Raw genomic sequence first — 9,261 nt, 5'->3', positions numbered from 1 at the left:
TTAATGGCAATTTTTATGGGGGTTAATACATTTTTCGTAAGGGAAAATAAAGTCAGAAATTTCAAAGTGGAAATTACAAACTTCAAAAGCTATTTTAAACCTCAAATACACTACACGTTTTTAAATGTCCTGCATTGCAGGAAAGTTCTCCTGCAACAAGGTGATCAAATGAAGATCCTACACCTGTAAAATGGGTCAGATTTTAGGTGTGATATGGCTGTTATAAGATGGGTCAGATTTGAGGTGTGATATGGCTGATATAAAATGGGTCAGATTTGAGGTGTGATATGGCTGATATCAGATGGGTCAGATTTGAGGTGTGATATGGCTGATATAAAATGGGTCAGATTTGAGGTGTGATATGGCTAATATTAGAAAGATGGCGGACATCAGATGCTAGTTGAAATCAAAATGAGCCGGTCATGTTTTTTTAATCTCAGGGTTCAGTAACAAGACTTATTAAACTACAAATATGTAATTTATCATCATGGCCTTGACCACAGTCCTGGAAAACACATCAGGGTTGTCTCATGTTATTATACCATAATGATGTTGTCTTTCTGGACAAAATCAATTGCTGTGTCTGAAATGGTACCCTATTCCCTATATAGTGCACTACTTTTGACCAGAGCCCTATGGGCTCTGTATAGGGAATAGGGTGCCATTTGAGACTGACCCATGGTCCCTCTCTCCTCCATGGACACATCTGTTTTCTTCTTCACACAACCCTCCCAACTCTATTTTTCCATTGAGATATACAGAGCTATTTTTCAATGTCAAAATGTGCTAATATACTGTTACGGACCAAAAATGGTGTGAGTGAGTATGCGGTTAACTTTAGTTGGTAGTACAGTCGTGGTCAAAAGTTTTGAGAATAACACAAATATTAATTTTCACAATGTCTGCTGCCTCAGTTTTTATGATGGCAATTTGCATATACTCCAGAATGTTATGAAGAGTGATCAGATGAATTGCAATTAATTGCGAAGTCCCTCTTTGCCATGAAAATGAACTTAATCCCAAAAAAACATTTCCACTGCATTTCAGCCCTGCCACAAAAGGACCAGCTGACATCATGTCAGTGATTCTCTCGTTAACACAGGTGAGAGTGTTGATGAGGACAAGGCTGGAGATCACTCTTTCATGCTGATTGAGTTAGATTAACAGACTGGAAGCTTTAAAAGGAGGGTGGTGCTTGAAATCATTGTTCATCCTCTGTTAACCATGGTTACCTGCAAGGAAACACGTGCCGTCATCATTGCTTTGCACAAAAAGGGTTTCACAGGCAAGGATATTGCTGCTAGTAAGATTGCACCTAAATCAACCATTTATCGGATTATCAACACCTTCAAGGAGAGAGGTTCAATTGTTGTGAAGAAGGCTTCAGGGCGCCCAAGAAAGTCCAGCAAGCGCCAGGACCGTCTCCTAAAGTTGATTCAGCTGCGGGATCGGGCACCACCAGTGCAGAGCTTGCTCAGGAATGGCAGCAGGCAGGTGTGAGTGCATCTGCATGCACAGTGAGGCAAATACTTTTGGAGGATGGCCTGGTGTCAAGAAGGGCAGCGAGGAAGCCACTTCTCTCCAGGAAAAACATCAGGGACAGACTGATATTCTGCAAAAGGTACAGGGATTGGACTGCTGAGGACTGGGGTAAAGTCATTTTCTTTAGGTGAGCGCTACCATCAGGTGAGCGCTACCATCAGTCCTGTGTCATGCCAACAGTAAAGCATCCTGAGACCATTCATGTGTGGGGTTGCTTCTCAGCCAAGGGAGTGGGTTCACTCACAATTTTGCCTAAGAACACAGCCATGGATAAAGAATGGTACCAACACATCCTCCGAGAGCAACTTCTCCCAACCATCCAAGAACAGTTTGGTGACGAACAATGCCTTTTCCAACATGATTGAGCACCTTGCCATAAGGCAAAAGTGATAAATAAGTGGCTCGGGGAACAAAACATCAAAATTTTGGGTCCATGGCCAGGAAACTCCCCAGACCTTAATCCCATTGAGAACTTGTGGTCAATCCTCAAGAGGCAGGTGGACAAACAAAAACCCACAAATTCTGACAAACTCCAAGCATTGATTATGCAAGAATGGGCTGCCATCAGTCAGGATGTGGTCCAGAAGTTAATTGACAGCTTGCCAGGGCGGATTGCAGAGGTCTTGAAAAAGAAAGGTCAACACTGCAAATATTGACTCTTTGCATAAACTTAATGTAATTGTCAATAAAAGCCTTTGACACTTATGGAATGCTTGTAATTATACTTCAGTACTTCATAGTAACATCTGAGAAAAATATCTAGAAACACTGAAGCAGCAAACGTTTTGAAGACCAATACTTGTGTCATTCTCAAAACTTTTGACCACGACTGTAGTAGTGCCCAGAATGGAACCAGCCATGTATAAGGCTTTAAGGGAAAACATAATGGAACCAGCTGTGTATAAGGCTTTAAGGGAAAACAGAATGGAACCAGCCATGTATAAGGCTTTAAGGGAAAACAGAATATAACCAGCCGTGTATAAGGTTTTAAGGGAAAACAGAATAGAACCAGCGGTGTATAAAGCTTTAAGGGAAAACAGAATCGAACCAGCGTTGTATAAGGCTTTAAGGGAAAACATATTTTAATTTTTATGCTGAATGTCTACCTTTTTATGGTACAAGTTCTCAACAATGCATTTTGTTTTTAGCATACAGTGGCCAAAAGTTGTTTTTTTCTCTCCAGAGAAAACCCTAATATCCAGGATAATATCATCATGCCTTCCATTGTAATAGAGCATGTTGATACAGTGGGGGAAAAAAGTATTTAGTCAGCCACCAATTGTGCAAGTTCTCCCACTTAAAAAGATGAGAGAGGCCTGTAATTTTCATCATAGGTACACGTCAACTATGACAGACAAATTGAGATTTTTTTTCTCCAGAAAATCACATTGTAGGATTTTTAATGAATTTATTTGCAAATTATGGTGGAAAATGAGTATTTGGTCACCTACAAACAAGCAAGATTTCTGGCTCTCACAGACCTGTAACTTCTTCTTTAAGAGGCTCCTCTGTCCTCGACTCGTTACCTGTATTAATGGCACCTGTTTGAAGTTGTTATCAGTATAAAAGACACCTGTCCACAACCTCAAACAGTCACACTCCAAACTCCACTATGGCCAAGACCAAAGAGCTGTCAAAGGACACCAGAAACAAAATTGTAGACCTGCACCAGGCTGGGAAGACTGAATCTGCAATAGGTAAGCAGCTTGGTTTGAAGAAATCAACTGTGGGAGCAATTATTAGGAAATGGAAGACATACAAGACCACTGATAATCTCCCTCGATCTGGGGCTCCACGCAAGATCTCACCCTGTGGGGTCAAAATGATCACAAGAACGGTGAGCAAAAATCCCAGAACCACACGAGGGGACCTAGTGAATGACCTGCAGAGAGCTGGGACCAAAGTAACAAAGCCTACCATCAGTAACACACTACGCCGCCAGGGACTCAAATCCTGCAGTGCCAGACGTGTCCCCCTGCTTAAGCCAGTACATGTCCAGGCCCGTCTGAAGTTTGCTAGAGTGCATTTGGATGATCCAGAAGAGGATTGGGAGAATGTCATATGGTCAGATGAAACCAAAATAGAACTTTTTGGTAAAAACTCAACTCGTCGTGTTTGGAGGACAAAGAATGCTGAGTTGCATCCAAAGAACACCATACCTACTGTGAAGCATGGGGGTGGAAACATCATGCTTTGGGGATGTTTTTCTGCAAAGGGACCAGGACGACTGATCCGTGTAAAGGAAAGAATGAATGGGGCCATGTATCGTGAGATTTTGAGTGAAAACCTCCTTCCATCAGCAAGGGCATTGAAGATGAAACGTGGCTGGGTCTTTCAGCATGACAATGATCCCAAACACACCGCCCGGGCAACGAAGGAGTGGCTTCGTAAGAAGCATTTCAAGGTCCTGGAGTGGCCTAGCCAGTCTCCAGATCTCAACCCCATAGAAAATCTTTGGAGGGAGTTGAAAGTCCGTGTTGCCCAGCGACAGCCCCAAAACATCACTGCTCTAGAGGAGATCTGCATGGAGGAATGGGCCAAAATACCAGCAACAGTGTGTGAAAACCTTGTGAAGACATACAGAAAACGTTTGACCTGTGTCATTGCCAACAAAGGGTATATAACAAAGTATTGAGAAACTTTTGTTATTGACCAAATACTTATTTTCCACCATAATTTGCAAATAAATTCATAAAAAATCCTACAGTGTGATTTTCTGGATTTTCTTTTCTCATTTTGTCTGTCATAGTTGACGTGTACCTATGATGAAAATTACAGGCCTCTCTCATCTTTTTAAGTGGGAGAACTTGCACAATTGGTGGCTGACTAAATACTTTTTTTCCCCACTGTACATTATTCTAAGTTACCCCACTCCAACCCATCCACGCTCCCATTTCAAACTGTCAACGTTGTGATTAGCCTGAGCCTAATAGTTGTTCTTGGGGGCTAGATAGATGAAATAATATGACTTTTCAGCATCACTGGCATCCTTTATTTAACCTCGTTTTAATCATCTCATATAACTTCTCTCCCATCATCTTTCATTTGTTTTGTTAGTTTGTTCACGTCATGGAGTCAGCTGTATACTTTAGTTCATCTGACGCTGAAGAACAAGTATTTACAGAGTCTGCACCTTGATTAATGTTTGGGGATCTATTTATTTCTACGTTTGAGGTGCCCCGCTCACACTTATTCTGTGCAGAAAGTGTTTTTCCACCAATCTCATTAAGGAGTATTTCAATGTTAAGACATTACATTTGTATCATGAAGTTTTCGTATGCACTCCAATTATTATCAACCTCCTAAACCGCATGACGTTTGATTGTTATGCTGTTATACACCACATCAAACTGCTCATTAAGAATGTCTTAAGAATTTAATATTTCTTAAGAATTAAGAAATTCCTAACACTGAATGGCTAATTTCGCACTCAATTAACATAATAACTTATTCTAGGTGTTTTAACTCACTGACAATAGTCATGTATTATATTTAATAGTTGTTTTAATTCAAACATTCTCTGAAATGTGTTGCTCTTTTCAATCAGTTGTGGACAATTGAGATAACCTTTTTTGGGGGCAAATATCACTGTAGGTAGGCTAAACTTGCTGGTAGAAATGTATGCTGGATGGAAAGACCAAGCAAGATGCTGTAAACTGTATTTCTCCTTAGTTAATACATTGTCTTCCGTATAGATGAACTGAATGGATTGTAACGCGACTGCATTGCCATTAATCATCAGCGCAGACGGCCATCTGACGTAAGACAATGGATGCACTTAATACATGAGATTTGAGTTAATATATGAGATATTAGCTGGATTACATTGTGGTTTTGTTTTTAAGGTACAGTACCCTGTTTTAAATAGATGTAAAGATTGAGTGGAAAAGGGAAATATCTAATCTCGCATTCCTGTCTCAAGTAGACCTATTTACTCATTTCTAATAGCTTTGTTATATGAATCTGTGTCCATATGGCTCTGGTCAAAAGTAGTGCGCTATATAGGGAATAGGGTGCCATTTTGAACACAGCCAGTCTATCCACTGTTAATAACCTGAATGTTACTACAGAGGTCTATCAACTGGTGTGTTATAACGGGTTCTATAGAGAGGGGTTTGCCATCTAAAAGAGCTATGAATTCTGAATACAATTTGTTTCTATAACCGTTCTATCGCTTACATAACCATAACCCCCAAAGAAAGCTTTATAACGAAGCAATATTTTACATCGTCAACCGCCTCTCAAGTTCTCCTTTTGAAGAGTTCAAATGATATGTGTTTTGAATATTCCAAATGCGGGCATTTAGTGAATTTTTTGGTAATACGTAAATGATTTTTATTTCACTGCCTGCCATGAGAAAGATGTGATCTTCTATCCTGTGGATTGTGCTAATGCTCAAAGTAAGCTTGTTCGTGTTCCTTTGTATGATGAACTGAATGGATTTGTACTGTATTACTCAAACATAGCCCAAAATCTATTGTTAATATAACGGTTGTTATTATTATTATTATTGACTGCTTAGATACTAAATGCATATTTTAATACCAATAGCCTTGAATCTATCTATCTATATACAGTGAGGGAAAAAAGTATTTGATCCCCTGCTGATTTTGTACGTTTGCCCACTGACAAAGAAATGATCAGTCTATAATTTTAATGGTAGGTTTATTTGAACAGTGAGAGACAGAATAACAACAACAAAAATCCATAAAAAAGCATGTCAAAAATTTTATAAATGTATTTGCATTTTAATGAGGGAAATAAGTATTTGACCCCTCTGCAAAACATGACTTAGTAATTGGTGGCAAAACCCTTGTTGGCAATCACAGAGGTCAGATGTTTCTTGTAGTTGGCCACCAGGTTTGCACACATCTCAGGAGGGATTTTGCAGATTGCAGATCTTCTCCAAGTCATTAAGGTTTCGAGGCTGATGTTTGGCAACTCGAACCTTCAGCTCCCTCCACAGATTTTCTATGGGATTAAGGTCTGGAGACTGGCTAGGCCATTCCAGGACCTTAATGTGCTTCTTCTTGAGCCACTCCTTTGTTGCCTTGGCCGTGTGTTTTGGGTCATTGTCATGCTGGAATATCCATCCACGACCCATTTTCAATGCCCTGGCTGAGGGAAGGAGGTTCTCACCCAAGATTTGACGGTACATGGCCCCGTCCATCGTCCCTTTGATGCGGTGAAGTTGTCCTGTACCCTTAGCAGAAAAACACCCCCAAAGCATAATGTTTCCACCTCCATGTTTGACGGTGGGGATGGTGTTCTTGGGGTTAAAGGCAGCATTCCTCCTCCTCCAAACACGGCGAGTTGAGTTGATGCCAAAGAGCTCCATTTTGGTCTCATCTGACCACAACACTTTCACCCAGTTCTCCTCTGAATCATTCAGATATTCCTTGGCAAACTTCAGACGGGCCTGTATATGTGCTTTCTTGAGCAGGGGGACCTTGAGGGCGCTGCAGGATTTCAGTCCTTCACGGCGTAGTGCAGGGTTCTTCAATCCTGGTCCTGGAGGGCCGAAACACTTCTGTTTTTTATTTCTACCTGGTAGTTAATTGCACTCACCTGGTTTTCCCAGGTCTGAATTAGCCCCTGATTAGAAGGAGAGGATGAAAAACAGAGGTGTTTCGGCCCTCCAGGACCAGGATTGAAGAACCCTGGCGTAGTGTGTTACCAATTATTTTCTTGGTGACTATGGTCCCAGCTGCCTTGAGATCATTGACAAGATCCTCCCGTGTAGTTCTGGGCTGATTCCTCACCGTTCTCATGATCATTGCAACTCCACGAGGTGAGATCTTGCATGGAGCCCCAGGCCGAGGAAGATTGACAGTTATTTTGTGTTTCTTCCATTTGCGAATAATCGCAACAACTGTTGTCACCTTCTCACCAATCTGCTTGGCGATGGTCTTGTAGCCCATTCCAGCCTTGTGTAGGTCTACAATCTTGTCCCTGACATCCTTGGAGAGCTCTTTGGTCTTGGCCATGGTGGAGATTTTTGAATCTGATTGATTGATTGCTTCTGTGGACAGGTGTCTTTTATACTGGTAACAATCTGAGATTAGGAGCACTCCCTTTAAGAGTGTGCTCCTAATCTCAACTCGTTACCTGTATAAAAGACACCTCCTGGGAGCCAGAAATCTTTCTGATTGAGAGGGGGTCAAATACTTATTTCCCTCATTAAAATGCAAATCAATTTATAACATTTTTGACATGCGTTTTTCTGAATTGTTTTGTTGTTATTCTGTCTCTCACTGTTCAAATAAACCTACCATTAAAATTATAGACTGATCATTTCTTTGTCAGTGGGCAAACGAACAAAATCAGCAGGGGATCAAATACTTTTTTCCCTCACTGTATCTATCTATCTATGGTTTTCATGATTATGAAAAGAGAATGTATAGACAATCTGTCATCATATAGAGCTACTCAAAACGCTGATATAACAATGAACTTAAATCAAACCTATATGTCTGACCCTTGTCAAAGTGTACAGGTTGAATTGAACAGAGTTGTGATAGTTGTGTGTATTAAGCCTTGAGGTGCAGATCCCTGCCAAATGACAGGCCTACGCACCAACCTAACCAGAGTGTATCCACACATTTCAGTGGGACTTATGCTAGAATCCACCATCGCACTATCTGTTCTCCATGAATATGTTTATATCCTTTTTATGTATTTGTTTAGATTGTATTCTCTCTTTTTTTGTAAACAATTCTTCCTGAGGGGAAATGTGACGTGGCGAAGGCTGTTGCTTCTCATGTCATGGTATAGGTTACTGTGGCTATGCTATGGTCGTTTTTTATTATGTTTCATATTTGTTATTAAATGGAGTGCATGAGAATAGAGATCTCAAATTCCGGTTGGGTGGCTTGTATCCCCACGTTCACTCCTTTTTGTCTTGTAAAGAAAGAGATCTGTATACTATATTTAGCTCAGTTTTCTAGAACTGTGTCGTGTCAGGATCTTTGATGTGTACTAACACAAGCTTGCTAACTGTTAACGGTTTAACGGACCGAAAGAGGAAGCTTCTGAATGGCTTTATTCGAACACAGATGTTTGGTTTGGATTGTGAAATGAAGACTCCTGACTGAAACGTAAAAGGTTGTTGTTTAAAACAAAAGTTGTTCCACCTAGTTCTCATACTTTTACTCTTGAGTCATTCATTCAATCATGTTTTAAATATCTCACAACACACAAGAATCATTCTGTTTCTATCTGTTTTTTAAATGGTTCTGAAGACAAACCGTAAGAGCTGATATCTTATTTATGCTACTGCTACTGCTGCCTGCTTCTACTGTGTCCCACACTGAACTGAAGACGAAATATCTACCTGTGTAATGTGTGTTCCTCTGGACTGGTACCTAGCTAGCTGGCTTTCTGATGGTTCCTCTGGACTGATACCTAGCTAGCTGGCTTTCTGATGGTTCTGCTGTGTGGACCAGGATCATACTGAATTTGCTGTAATTTCTATTTTTTTCCTCAGAGTTTTATTTTAAGGTACTTGGAACAGTCATTTACTGCAAGATACTTTGAAATGGCTGTTTGGGACAGCTATGATGATATAACTTGTCAATGTGACTCTTTTAAAAATAAAAAAAAGAAGGAGAATTTAACAGCAGATTTCTGTGTTCTGATGTTATTTCAGTGTTTCTTCATGTAATGCTGTCACTCTGGGCTCCATGTAGACTGGTGTTCTATGAGAAGGTTGAAAACGGT

This window comes from Coregonus clupeaformis, unplaced genomic scaffold, assembly GCF_020615455.1.
Source record: "Coregonus clupeaformis isolate EN_2021a unplaced genomic scaffold, ASM2061545v1 scaf0436, whole genome shotgun sequence".
Classification (NCBI taxonomy): Eukaryota; Metazoa; Chordata; class Actinopteri; order Salmoniformes; family Salmonidae; genus Coregonus; species Coregonus clupeaformis.
Note: the sequence above shows the minus strand (reverse complement) of the source record.